Source organism: Rhipicephalus microplus, chromosome 9 (genome assembly GCF_043290135.1).
Source record: "Rhipicephalus microplus isolate Deutch F79 chromosome 9, USDA_Rmic, whole genome shotgun sequence".
Taxonomy (NCBI): Eukaryota; Metazoa; Arthropoda; class Arachnida; order Ixodida; family Ixodidae; genus Rhipicephalus; species Rhipicephalus microplus.
The window spans coordinates 51059581-51074977 of record NC_134708.1 but is presented as its reverse complement, the minus strand read 5'-3'; positions in this window follow the sequence as shown (position 1 = coordinate 51074977).

Here is a 15397-nt window from a genome sequence, read left to right as displayed (position 1 = left end):
TTCTTGAATGTGGACTGCATTGCAGGTTATAAGCATTGCACGCTTTCTCACTTTTATGTGCTAGTCCCTTCCATATTTCGTTCCTCTCCATATTCTATTGCATACAGTAGCGTTCTGCACCTTATGCTTGTTTTTTGTCTATCCCCCAAGTTTCGCTCAATCCTTTGCTTAGAATTGCAATTTTACTCATTTGTGCAGACCCGATAGCTGTGCCTCACCAGTCGCGTCAACTGCATCCTCGGCACTCTCGCAAGATGATGCATCTGAAGCGGTGTCTTCAGTGTGGCTACGTCACGAATAGCGAACACTCTATGAAGTTTCACCAAAGGATGCACACGGGCGAGCGCCCGTACCAGTGCGAGCACTGTCACTTGGCCTTCAAGCAGACGGGCCACCTGAACAGGCACCTTCGCATCCACACCGGCGAGAGACCTTTCCAGTGCCACCTCTGTCCCATGGATTTCACGCGAAAGTACCTACTTGTAAGGCACTTGGAAACTCATACTGGCAGGACAGTCCATCTGGCCTAATGGTGTTCACGCCTGTGCTGACAGTAATGGCAGTGTCCGAGAAGACAAGTAATGTGCGTCATAGAGTTTCCTAAATATGCACTAGAGGTAACTCTGGTGCCAGTGTCTATGGAAGCTGCAATGCACGACGCTTCAGCTAGCGTGGGAATGAAGGGTAGTACACGGATTTGTCTAACCTTCATACTTTTGGCTCTGGGTGTGTTCATATGACTTAGAGCTATTTTTTCATGAAAAAAAAAATCAGCAAATGTTCAGCAATTGCGCTTCATCACCTGATTGTTTTAGGCTTACCGTTTCAAATCGGGTAATTAGCTTGAAAAGGGTTCTTCTTTCCTCCGAAACAAAATCGAAACATAAGCTATAAATGAAGGCACAAGTGCGATTCGAGCCCCGCAAGTACGAAGACTAGGCCAATCCGTACTACCCATCATTCCCGTGGTCGCTGAACGATCGCAGCACCAGAGTACCCTCTAGTTAATTTTAGGAAGCTTTATGATGTGCATGTATCATTTCGGGGTGCGAAGTGACAGGCTAGAGGAGCTTGTGTTGGGGCTCGATGGTGGGGACTTCATAGCACCAGGGAAATGCAACACTGAGACACTAAAACAAACTGTAGTGATGAATCTAGTACTGGAAAACGTACAAATTAGATGTAAATATTCTTGGAGCTTATCACAAAAGCTGTTGGAACCTGTTGTTCTGTGTGGTATGTGGGATTTGTGCAAGCGATTATGTATTCTTGTTCCCAAAATCTCTCAAAAATAACTTGATTTGTGAAGTATTCTTTTGCTGTTGTGTAGGATTTATAGCCCCCTTATGAACAAGCCATCTTATGCTTTGCTTTAAAACCCAAACGGCATTGTTCTGCCTGTTTACCTTGTTCCAAAGAACTACAAGTTCTTCCAAAAAGTTGCTGGCCCGTTAGATTTTCTGTGGTTTGTTCCTTGAAGCAATGAGTTTAGTTATGGTTTGCTTTAGGTGTTGGAACCTGTTCTTTCACAGTTCACTCCTTTTTCTGTGTGGTCAAGTAACTCACGGAATGTTTCAAGGCAAAATGTTTCGTTTTTTCTCTTCTCAAATTAGAGTGTGCCTTGCTGATGTCTTAAATGAGATACTATTGAAACACCTCTTCTTATATGAAACACCTCTTCTTATATGCTCAGCTGCACGCGCGCCTGCACCAAGCGGGCACCGTCAGCAAAGGAGGTGCAGGAAAATCGTGAACCGGTGCTGCACCTCTTCTGCACCTTTCGAAACGAATGGCAGGGTTCAGCGGTCGTTATTGCTGCACCGCTGAAACGAATGGTAAGGTGCAGCACCTCGTGAACTGGTTCACGTGGTGCAAGCGAATCGAACGGACCTTACATGTGTCCCATACCGTGCACAAGCGTAGAATGTTTATTTTGACGAGTTTTTTGGTATTTACTGTTATTTCAATTATTTTTTAGATAAAAAAGGGTGGGGGGAGGGGGACTTACAGCTGTAGCGGCCGCTGAAGTAAATGCTGTTCTGTTGTTTTCTTTACAACATTATTTTTATGTGACGTTTTCGTTAAGACAGACCAGTGCAAACAATTTTTCGCACTTCACGCGATCGCACTTCGTTTTATTTTATTTTTTTTGGACAGGCATCTAAGAAAGCCCCATCGTTACTAGCAGCAGCAACGCATCGTTTCAAGAACAACGCACAAACAAAAAAGTACCGTGTGGAACAGTTCAATTCAGAGAGAGAACACCGACAACGTGCCGTATTTCGTGTTGTTTTGTGTGCAACGTGTATCAAACTTGCTTTGTGTGTTCAAGTGTTACCGGAGTGAGTGAAAAGGCCGGCTCGTCGACATGTCCTCTCGGACGACGGTATCCTTTTGAAGAACATCTCTGAATTGCACAGCAGTGCAGCAAATGTGCACTTTTATGATTAGTCTACTGCGGGCGGGGATATTCGTGATTCAGTGGCTACAATTTTTAGGTGGTCACCTGTCGCAAAGGTGTTCGTTGCTGTGTTGCTGTCGGCAGCTACTTCGTTTGCAGAAGAAGTGAAATGCTTCGCACTCGGCTGCAAAACGCAGTAACTCGCTTTTTATATGACTGCTGCGTTTCGGAAGCTTTCATTTAAGCCCCTGTTATCTAGTAAATTTAACAAATCTTGCAGCTGTGCTTGCGGACTAGAATGTGTGCCGAAGTAGAAGTTTGTGTTTGTGGGGCCCGATCAATTTTTCGTTCACAAACGTTGAGATAGCCTTTGCAGTGATTGTATGGAACGATAGACTGTGAATGACGTTTGATTAGATCGTGCATCAAAGGAAAAAAAAAAAAGGAGAGAAAGAGAGACGCGTTCTTACCGTATTTGCGCTGTCCTGCCGGTGCAATGTTATGCCGGCGAAGTGTCAGTGAGAATTCACCGAAGAATTCCTCGAGTTACAGAAATCAGCGTTTGCCGTTTACCCTGCTTTAGGTTGAGGAACAAAACATGTCTCATGTTTTAGCTTAGCACACGTCCATGAGATAGCGTCTGCGCTTTTGTAATCGAACCTACTCCTCAGATATCACCATCATCCCTTTGTGGAGAGCAACTGCAGCCGTCTTTACCAAGCCACGTAATGGAGGAATCGTGAAGTATCTCTTGCGCTGTAATACTTTATGCGCTGAAAAAGAACAAGTGCTAGCGAACTAGTGCTTTGCTCACGCGGTGCACTCCATACTCAAGTTCCAGTTATTATAGTTGGTCAAGCCCTACAAATACTTGATCACTCTTCTTTTGCATTTATATTTATTATGTACAAAAACTTTGGAAACATGTTATGGATGGTTAGAGTAAGGCTTTCTTGCAGAGCAAGATTTTTAAGTGGCACTGGAATATGAGAAAGAGAAATCTGTTTTTTTTTTTTTTGCAATTTTGGAAATAATGTGCATTAGATACTGCAGACAAAAATTCATGACACACAATGTACTTAATGTGGCCTACCTACGGCCATAGCACACGTTTAGGGACTAGTTGGTGCATTCTTTCGGAAAAGAAGGATTGTTAAGAAAACACATCCCACTATAGAAAAGGGAAATGTTTTATGCAGGTATCGTCGTCTTTTTCTATGGTGTGTTTTTTGCACAGTCCTTCCTTTCCTATACAGTCTTCATCTATGTTGTTCAGTGGAAATTTCTCTGCACTACAAACTCTCACATATTGCCAGCTTGACTGTCACCAATTATGCGTGTGATATATACAAAAGTTACCGATTAGGCCTGTTTATTTTGTAGACCTCTGAATGGTAATTCTTCTTTGAAAGTGCCCTGCAACAGTTTTTGAACATGTTCAGAAATTCTCGGTAGATGAGGCAGCTTTGTGCATGTCAGTGAAACAATATAGTGCAGCATGGAGCGTGGATTTTTAACACTGTCGCTTTAAAAAGCTTGTTTTGCAGAAATAGTGGGGTCAGTGTCGTTGGTTGTGAGGGAAAAATTGGCGTTGTTTGTGATGGAAAAATCAAGAAAGTGCAAATGAAATAAACAACTTGATTAAAAAAACAAAAAAATGCCAGGCCTGCCCGGAATACGCAACACAGTCACAGTGACAGCTGAAAGAGCGGCCTTTCAGAACCTTTTTAAAGCACTCTTTACTGCTGCAAGCACACTTGCAAGATATCCATATCATCATTTATCATTATTTTTATGTAGTAGGAAGGCATTTACTATGCCACCCTTCGTCATTCTTCTGAGATGTGTGGTACCCGCTAGAGACTTGCAAGGAATTGTGTGCCATTTTTCGATGCTGTGGCTGACGACGATGAAGAATTATGCCTGAAGCTTTAGTAATGGGCCGGAGCATTTGACGACCCTCTCGTTTTGCAATTTCCATTGTGTAATGCCTGGTTGTTCCTTTGCTGTTATAAAATGCTTTATTACTCATGCTAACGCGATTCCTTCCGACATCAAGCCTGCCTGGGGTAAATGAAGGTGAAGATTTGGGTTTGTTGGTATGGTAGCATGATAATATATGGTAGAGAAGACAAAGGACATGGACAAGAGAAGGCACATTTGAGACAACACGGCGCTAACTTTCAACAACAGTTTATTACACACAGATCCCCCTAGTGTATGTACTCCACCACGCCATACGTCACATGTGCATAGCTCTCACAATTATGAATTATAACCGGTGCACATGCATCAACACATTACAACACTATATTTTTCCCACTTCTTTTTGCTTTTTCTTTCTCTTTTTCTCCCGTGCGTAACACAAAATGCTTATCACGAATACATGTAATCAAGTTCCTTACTTGTCAACATCACTGATGGACTGCTCACATACATGTCGCCAAGCGCTGAAATTCCGCCAGCCTCCATTATCAATCGCGTCATCTTGCACCTACTCCTGTTCATAATAACTGTTTCCTTGAATTTGGGTGTGCAATCACATCTCTGGCAATGTAGAAAAAGAAAACCGTCAGGAACAACACTATTTGCTTCTTATTGTGCTCGCACAAGCGATCATTTATGCGTCTACCGGTCTGTCCGATATAGGACTTTCCACAAGGAAGTGGAATCAGATAGACAACACACATGATGCATTCAACAAATAGGTTTTTGCTTCTTTTGGCATACATTCGCTTTTCCCTTGTCTGGTCTTGTGCTTCTGCATAGACTTGCTAACTTATTGGGTGCTGAGAAAACTACGTTGGTGCCACATTTTTCCGCAATCTTTTTTATCCTGTGAGAGAACTTATGCATGTATGGAATGACGGCAAAATTTTCCTTTCTTGAGCTCGCCCTATTCGTCTCTTCCCATCCTTTCTTCAGCGCTTTCCTGTGCAATCCTTCTGCAACTGACACGACGAGGCTCTTAGGGTACCCGGCATCGCTTAGCCTCGAGACCTGTTGCCTGAAGCTTTCATCCATGAGGTACAGCAGGATTTCTTTAGTGCCTCACTCAAGCACATCTTTGCAATGCCTAGTTTTACAAGTATTGTATGCGCGGAGTGAAACTGTAGCAATGGCTTATTTGCTCTGGGTTCGTAACGCCGGCATGTCTTTTCATGAGAGAATTGAAAGCTAATGTCAAGAAACCCGAGTCTTCCATCACATGACATTTCAAAAGTCACTTCAAGTGGGTTGATACAGTCACGAAAAATGCTACAAACGCTAATACATTGAGTGGTAAAATCGGCAGTTCTGTAATCGAAAAAAACTAAAAAGTCATCGACGTACCTAAATGCATTCACAACATTGTATTCATTCAGGTGCCCTGAGGGGTCCCTGTCCAGTTTGTCTAAAAACAAATTACTCGAAACTAGTGCTAAGCACGAGCCAATGCATTCTCATGGTTTTTGCAGGTACAGAGTACCATTGTTTTTTATAAACGTTGACGACAAGTAATACCGAAGCAATTCCAAGAAACTCTCGACGAATGTACCCGCTTGTGTGCTAAATCTAATGGAACCGTACTCATAGATACATTTGCCAACACATGTTAATACTGCTGATGGTGGCTGAGAATAGTATAGATCTTTTATATCAGCAGAAAACGTTTTTAGCCTTAGGTTTTTTTGTTCCCTGATGAAACTTATCACCTGCTCCGAACTTTTTGTCAGGAAGGCGTCATTTATGTCAAGCAAGTTTAATGTTCTTTGCAGATACACAGCTACAGCCTTCTGCCATGTGTCTTTTTCAGACACTATCACTCGGAACAGTACACCTTCTTTATGCGTTTCAGTGCTAAAGAATGCATCCAGACTGAATGCATTCAAGGAAACGATTATTATGAATAGGAGTAGGTGCGAAATGACGCGATTGATAATGGAGGCTGGCAGAATTTCAGTGTTTGGTGATGCGTGTGTGAGCGATTCATCTTTGAAGTTTACAAATAAGAAAATTGATTACATGTATTCACGATAATCGTTTTGTGGTTACTCACGAGAGAAAAAAAAAGAAAGAAATAAAAAGCAAAAAAGTGGGAAAGTATAGTGTTGTAATGTGCTGATACATGCGCGTCACTTATAATTCATGGTTGTGAGAACTATGCACATGTGAAGCATGGTGTGGTGGAGTTCATATACTAGGGGTATCTGCGTGTAATAAACTGTTGTTGGAAAGTTAGTGCTATGTTATCTTGAATGTGCCTTCTTTTGTCCGTGTCGTTTGTCTGCGCTACCATATGTTATCAAGCTGCCTGGGGTCAGTTTGCGACGTAGTTTCAAACACTGGCGTGGCTCAGTGATAGAATACTGGAATGGCACGCAGGGGACCCAGTTCGAATCACATTGTGTCCTTGGTGTTTTTTATTTACTTAGATTTTTTTTTATTTTACGCGGTAGTGGTTACGGACACCGGCTGCCGCGGAAAACTATGGCGCGTGCGACCCTTCTCATGATCTCGTAACAGCCTTCTCTGTAAATCTTTCGGTTCAAGTGGGAATTGAACTTGAGCTTTTTGTGTGCAACCAGGTGTTTTACCAAAGAGCCATGTCATTGCCTGAAACTGCTTGCAAAAAAACACTGCGTGAATGTCGTGTAGTGGGAGGAATCTTCTTAACGCATGTAATATTAGGCGGCAGGAGCTTAGAAGTGCGCCAGGCGTCAAAACATGTGAATTACACCACGACATATTCAATCGTCATTATTGGCAGAAATACCGACAAAGTGAGCAGCTGCGTAGGTTCACGCATTGTCTTACGGGTGCGCATATTGTGGGTACATTGCAAGGGCTCTTGCAGTAGGCATTGTAGTAGCGACCAGCGTCTCGCGTACAGACGTTTGTCCTTTTGCGGTATGGTTTTAGGCGGGCCCCAGGGCACACCTTCACTGAGAAGCGAAGCTAGGCTAGTGATTGAGGACGCGGTGTGAACAGGGTCTGATTGCACTGTTGCATTCTACTGTTGAAGGTGAAGCATAAGCATCCTCCAAGTTTTTCAATCAAGTTTCTAAGTTGGGTAGACATCGCTTGCTGTTCTCTTGACAAATAATGACATAAGTGCAGTTTGGCTTACAGCCCTTGGCTGGTTTGAGCATCATGGTTAAAGATGCATTCGCACGACGGACGTGATCGCGGGCGAATTAGTCACGTGACATGTGACGTTATTGTGATCCCTCCGTAGCCAGCATTCGCACGACACGAAAGAATTCATGCTACAAGAGAGGATTTCAGCATTGCTTTCCGAGGATGCCAACCGTGACTAGGGCTTCCATCATTTCACGAATCACTTCGCAGGGCCGAAACGGGTGACGAATGGTGATGTAGTCTGCGATCCTCGGGGTTAAATTGTGATTTGTTCGTGGTGTAAATATAGCTTTAGTGACCGTAGGTGCCATAGGGGGATGTAACGTACCTGTGTTTTGCTGTGTATTGTTAGGATATATACACTATATAGAATTACACCAGCATGCTCGTAATCACTCTGAAAATCACTCTGAAAAAGAAAGAAAAAAAAAAAACACTAGGCTTGCATGGAAAGTGCAGCACAGTCACAGCAAAAGCTGGAAGAGTGACCTTCATAGAGCTCGTAAACTCTCCTGGGGCTACGCTACCAATACAGCTGCACTTGCAAGGTACCCACTATGTCATAAATCATAATTTTTGTCAAGTTGGGATGCGCCCCACTATGTCATTCTGTGGAGAAGCGAGGTACCCGGAATGCATTTTCAAGGCACCATTTGCACTTTGTTGATGCAGTGGCTGATGATGATGAACTATTGCCAAGCCCTTTGTAATGGGTTGGAAGCATTCAATAGCCCAATCGTTATGCAATTCGTATTGTGTGACGCCTGGTTGTTATTTTACTCTTCTACCACACTATATTGCTTTGTTAGCGTTATTCCTTCACGATATTACACCTGCATAAATGCAAAGGAATTTTAAGCACCAGCATGACTTTGTGGTAGAATACTGGGTCCAGGTTAGAACTCCGTTCTATTCTGGATGTTTTCTTAATTTTCTTCCTTATTTCGGGGGATTGTGGCAATGGTGGGGGACAACTGCGGCACCAAAAATAGCCCTTGTTGTGATCTCATAACAGCTTTCGCTGTAAAAGAAGTGTTTGAGGTCATGGTGATTGCTGCTGTATGGACATAGTCTTTTGCCCCCTTGTCATCCTGCCACAATTTAAGCTTCAGTGCATTCGCTGTAACAAAAAGGAACAAAAGGCACTTGAAACATGCTACAAATTATCCGTAATTCCACTCATGCTGGATGTATTTTTAGAATTGTTGCTGCTGCTGGTTAGTCAGACAATATAACTTCTATAGTAAGGCCATTCAGTGATATCTAGGAAAGTGTTGTATTGTCCCTTTAATATGAATTGCTGTGGTTATACCGAAGCAATACAGAATGGAGGGGAAAATGGAGGTTTGTATTCAGTTTAGAAAGAACAGGGAATGTGGCGGGAGTGAATGTTTTGACAAAAGGACATGTCTTTGTTGCAATTTTCATGAGATCTACCTGGATTAAATCACATAAACATCTTTGTGTCTTTAGCCTATCTTACTCCGATTCATGACCATCTGTAATCCCCGGCCATTAAGCCACTGTGGAAGATTTGACAGTTGGTAGAGAGGCAAGGTTACAAGCAACATTATTGATGCATTGACACATTAAGTACACTATAAGTCCGATTGTTGCATGTGCTTTGAATTTTTATTTATTTATTTATTGAAATATCCTTACAGGCCCTTTACAGGGCATTGAGTAAGGGGGGTAATTGGTGAAGTTTTACAGATCTGACAAAATAATTCACAAAGCGTATCACAAAGCGTATTCACAAATAATTCACAAAGCGTATCAGCACAATGAATATATGACGCGGATTGCAATGTAAGTTGAAGTTAACAGGCGATAACAAGAAAAAAGAAAAGGCGATTTCATAGTGCACACACGACAGTGGGAACTGAATACAGTCATTATAGCATATGAAGGCGACATCAACCAAAGATAGCCAGCTGGCTTTACCTCAACGACGTGCCGTTATTTGTTTATAAGTTGCAGAACATACAATAGAAAAAGCACCAAAAAACGCAGAACCTATGCCCATATACAGAAAACATTTCCAGTGTGCAACAAACATAATCGGGCAAAAAATCCGACACGTGCAGAACAGTGGCAAGTCTATTGTGAGAAGAGAGTAAGCAGCAACTGACGGAAAGAATTATTGTCTGATACAGATGCGATGTTATCTGGAAGACCATTCCACAAACGTATGGCGCGAGGACGAGCAGATGAGTTGAATGAATCAGTTGCCCCGTATAATCGATTGAAACTGAAGTGATTATGCAACCTACGTGAAGTAATGGAAGGAACATCGAGGTGGAGTGGGAGGGGTCTGTTGGTGTACACGTATTTGTGAAAGAGGCAAAGAAGGGAAATGTCGCGACGAGTGCTCAGGGGTTGAAGAGAAAGATTGTTTTTAATTTGCGTTATGCTGCTGTGATAGTCATGATTGCGTGAAATGAAACGGGCCGCCCTATTCTGAATAGCCTCAAGCATGTTAATTAAGTAGTTGTGATAAGGGGACCAGATAGGAGCGGCAAATTCAAGCTGGGGACGGACAAAGGTTTGATAGGCTAGTTGACGGACGTGAGCGGGACCGGCTCGTCGTAAATTACGGCGTAGATATCCCAAGGACTTGGAGGCTTTCGCGCTAATGGTGGTGATGTGGCGAGACCAGGAGAGATTGGGTGTGAAATGGACACCAAGATACTTATAGGATGATGCCTGTGATAGCGCAGAATTATTGATAGTGTAGTGGAAAGTGCAAACGTTTTGTTTGCGCGTAAAGGAGATTATTTTAGATTTTTCCGTGTTCAGGGACATTAACCATTTGTTACACCAGTCATTAATGCGGTGAAGGTCACTTTGTAGAGTTAAGTGGTCGTCGGGGGATGATATAGGACGGTAAATTATGCAATCATCTGCGAAAATACGCATGCATGAAGATATGTTATTTGGCAGATCATTTATATAGATTAAAAACAGTAGGGGGCCGAGGACGCACCCTTGTGGAACGCCAGAAGTTACGGGGGAAAGAGGGGAAGAGGAATTGTTAATTATAGTAAACTGCTGATGAAGTGAAAGAAAGTTGCGAAGCCAAGATAGGGTAAGAGAGTCTAATCGGAGGGCAGATAATTTAGAAATCAGACGGCAATGGGCTACGCGATCGAAGGCTTTAGAAAAATCGAGGAAGATACAATCAGTCTGAAGGTTACTGTTCATATTGGAATGCAGCTCGGTTGTTAGTTCTAGCAGCTGTGTTTCGCAAGAAAAACCCTTTCTGAATCCGTGTTGGTTCAGAAAGAAGAAATTATTTGATTCTAAGTGTCGGAAAACATGGGAAGCGATTATGTGTTCAAGAAGTTTGCAGCATATACATGTAAGAGAAATTGGACGGTAACTTTCGGGTAAATGCTTATTACCGGTTTTAAACACAGGCACTATTTTACCAATTTTCCAGTCAGAAGGGAGTTGACCTGTCGCTAAAGATTGCCTGAAAAGGTGATACAAAATGTTAACAGAAACGGAGGCGGTGTTTTTGAGAATTTTAGAATTAATGTCGTCGATGCCGGCTGAAGTGGAAAGCTTGAGGTTATTAACTAGTAGAGCAATACCCTCGGCAGTTATTTCTATAGGTTCCATGTATGCAATGTCAAGTTCGGGAACGTATGGTACGTCGGAATGGTCTTCCAAGGTGAAAACGGATGAAAAAAATGCGTTAAATGCTGATGAGCAATGACTATCTGAAAGAGGGACATGGTCGTCATCTAGCAAAGATATTTGTTGGCCATGTTGTTGAGGAGAAACAAGTGACCAGAACTTCTTGGAATTTGATTTCAAGAGGGAAGGTAGATCGACAGAATAATATTTAAGTTTAGCAGATTGTACTGACGCGCAGTAGCTTTTCATAAAATTCTTGTATGTCTGCCACGCGGAGGGCGTGTCATGGCATTTAGCTGTGCGGTATAAACGTTTCTTTTTATTTCTGAGTCGCCTGAGAGATTTCGTAAACCATGGGTTTGTTTTATCGTTTTTCACTTTTACGAGGGGGACATACTGATTAGTTAGTGTGCATAGTTTATCTCGGTACAGCACCCAGTTATCATTGACTGAACGACGGTCGAAAAGGGGTAGGAATGTGTCGTTGTAAAAAATTTCGAGTTCGGCATTAAATTGGCTGTAATTGGCCTTACTATAGTCCCGAATATTTTTGTGGTCGGTGCCGGAGAAAGGTAGCGGAATGTTAAGAGTTACTTGGAGGAGGCTGTGGTCGCTAAAACCATCTATGTTAAGAACGGTACCTATTGTTTCAGGAACTGTCGTAAGAATTAGGTCAAGGATGTTAGAGCCGCGCGTAGGTTGGTTTACTATTTGAGATAGGTAAAATCTAACGCAAGGTTTATAAATTCCATGGAATTGCGGCAAGAGGAAGACAATTGGATCCAATCTATTTCGGGAAAGTTAAAGTCGCCGAAAATGTAGATGGCGTCGGTGCGACATAAATTAGTGGCCTGGGTTATGCTACTGCGCAAGTCATCCACAAATGAATGGGAACAATCAGGGGGCCGGTAGCAATTGCCGATAAGTAGTGTGGTGAACTTTGTAACACAGGCAACCCAGATCATTTCTAACTCGGAGTGAACATTGATAGCATATGATTGCACAGTCTTTCTTACTGCAAGAAGTACACCTCCGCCACGCTTATTTTTACGGTCATTTCGATATATGTGGAAGTTGTTGCGATCGGGAAAAATTTCGATATCTGAGATATCTGGGTTTAGCCACGTTTCAGTAAGGGCAAGTATGTCGCAGTCGCTGTCATCTAGAAATGAGCAGACTAAATCCCGTTTCGGCACCAGACTGCGGATATTAGTAGATGACAGCGATAGTGTAGGAATGGTATGAAGTGAAGTCACATTTGGATCTTGCAAGGACTTGTTCGACTTTAGCTATCTGCTCGATAGCACAACTGCGTCCGTGTTGATGTCATAGACGTATGTTTTTTTATCAATGTGCAACCTGTCAACTGACACTTTGAAGGCCTTATTTTGGGCTTTAGCAAAGCTCACTAATTTGCGCCTGGCCTGTCGCGTCGCCGGCGAAAAATCTTCGCCGATTGAAAACGTTGAACCTTTTAGTTTCCGTGCAGAAGACAAAATCTGCTGTTTATCTTTGAAGAAGGTTAGTTTTGCAATTATTGGTCTGTTTTTTCCCTCGGTGAACCTGCCAAGCCTGTGAACCCGTTCAAACTGTGCACTAGTTGTTGTTATGTCGAGTCGTTCAGAGCAAAAGTTAATTATTTTTGACTCGGACTGGGCCCAATCTTCTGGTTCGCTATCCTCAATTCCAAAGAAGAGAAGGTTTGACCGCCGCTGCCTATTTTCAGCATTGTCGCATCTAGACGCGATTTCCGTCAGCCGATCCGAAACGTGCAGCAGAGCATTGTCAGTGGGTCCTACTGCGTTATTTCGCAAAGCAAGTGTTGCCTCGAGGGCAGCGATTTTAGCATGGAGTAATTTGATCTCATTTTTAGTAGTCTCGTGCTCGCCACTTAGTCGTTTCAGGTCAGCTGACATCGCGGTGTGATCAGCTTCAAGTTTTTTTATTGTTTCTAATGCCGAAGCAAACGAATCAGCTTCAGTTTTGCTCATTGGTCCCGGATTCGACTCGACGTCACCAGAAAGCATAAGCAATGTCCTCAAGGCATCAGAGCACAACTTATACGGCAAACAAAACACTCGCTTCAGCACATCGCAAAACTCTGGTGGGCACGACACCGCAATGAGACAGAAATGACTACACTTGGTACAGGCAGCACCCCTCATATAACTAACCTGTAACAGCAGTGGTCGTGAGTCACCCATCCTAGATGCGGCGTCGTACCCAAAGTAGGCGGCTGAAGGATGGCGCTTATATACTCCCCAGTTGACGTCATGAGGCGATACGGAAGTTCCACGTTGCCAGATTGAGGCGCCGATTTCATCCAAGTTAGGCCTCAGAAGGGTTTCGGTAGGCCAAGGAAGAGGCAGGTGGTCGGTGCCAGCCAGTTTGCAGGATCCGGGGACCCAGGAGCAAGCAGCCCAGATGACCGCAGCCTGTAACAGCAGTGGTCGTGAGTCACCCATCCTAGATGCGGCGTCGTACCCCGTATTGCAGTAATACTTACGGTTTGATGGTCTAATTTTTTGCAGATGACTCTTACATTGGCCAGCAAAAGCAACACCATGGAAGCAATGATGACAACACTTATGTAAAAACACCTTAGAGCTTGTGACTTTAACAAACAACACTACTGGCTGTAAAGCCATGCAACTTCTATGGGCTCCTTTAAATGTTTGCTTTGGTTTGGAAATCAGTGCTTAGAATTGGTCTTTGAAGCGTATTTTGGCGAGAAGAGAATGTTAAATGTGCTTGGCAATATTGGCAGAGAAAGCTTTGTGACAGAGAATCACTGTATTGCGGCTTTCTACAAACCTTATTGTCGATTCAAGGGTCACGACCCACTTGCAGGTCATAGGACTTTGAAGAAGTGATCATATTGAAATTGTAAAACATGAAATTGGTTCACTGTATTGAGATGCTGCTCCTGTTGCTATTGTCACAAAATAAATAGCTGGGAAATTCGTTTGGTGTGTTAAGAATAGCATGATGTTTTAAAACATCTTACATTTGTATGCTTTGTTTCCTTTTTCTTGAAGGTCAACACTTTTGTCATTGTTGTGGTGCAAAAGAAATAAGTAGATATGATAGATTTCTGTGTTGCACCTCTGTTCATTTGATTATGGTGTTTCATTCTTTGTAGTGCTTTGTTAACTTTCAAGGTGCATCTGAAGTAGTTGCAGCTGTCTTTTTAAAATATTTATTCAATCAAGTGCAAGGACAAAACTGTATAGGCACACCTTGTAGTCTGTTGCAACATCAGTATTAGACTCAAGCACAGTCTGCAGTACTACGACGCAGCTGCCATTTGTCTGTACAAGGAAGCCATGCGTGGTAGTTTTTGTTCAAACCATAAGTTAATTTTCTTTACCAATTTAAATACTACTCACATTGCAAATTAAAAGTTTTTTCATCTCTTGTTAAAGTGTTACATTCAGCTCAGCAGTGAGTATTGAAAGTTTTTCATCCTTTGTTAAAGTGTTACATCCAACTGAGCAGTGAAGTCCAAATATTAGTCGAAATTTGCCTGGAAGCAAAACTTTTGACTTCGGACCAGTGACTTGAACTCATGCTTGTGTCGAAAAGCCATCTGCTTCAAATACGCCAGAAGGGCTTGACGTCTCGTAAATCAGCTGTTGCAATTCGATGGCACTCTTATTCAAATTATGTCTGCGTGGGACAGCAAATGTTGTGTGTCGAGCGTACATTCCGCATGGGACAGCAAAACGTAATTCATTTATTCTTAGGTTGTAAGTGACTACAGCACTTGTTGGGCAACTGCTTGAGAAGAATTAGCTTATTCTTGCTCAATCTGGTGTGCCCTATCCAGTTTTTTCCTGTTAATAAACAGTGTGCCTATGCAAACATGTACGTATAGCTAGCCGTATTTCCAGCTTCACTTGGTCACAACTCCTTTTAAAGATGCAAGTTATTAAACTTTGCTGCTTATGACACAAGTGTGCTTTTGCTATTGTTTAAATATTATTCAGGCAACAAGTACTCTCTGAGAACAATATAAAAATAATTGGCTGCAATTACTGATTGAATACAAATCAACTTTCCATTCTATAATGACAGTTCCATTCTGTCTGTGCTGTCTTTCCTCCAGGTGGCAGAGCAACCATGCATATATGTCAAAGCCCCTTGATTTCGGGAAAGTAACGCCGGCCATTGTACTCGCCGTTGTGCTTGCGACCTCCTCTCTTTCTCCTCGCCCTGTTCGGGTCCTCCTGT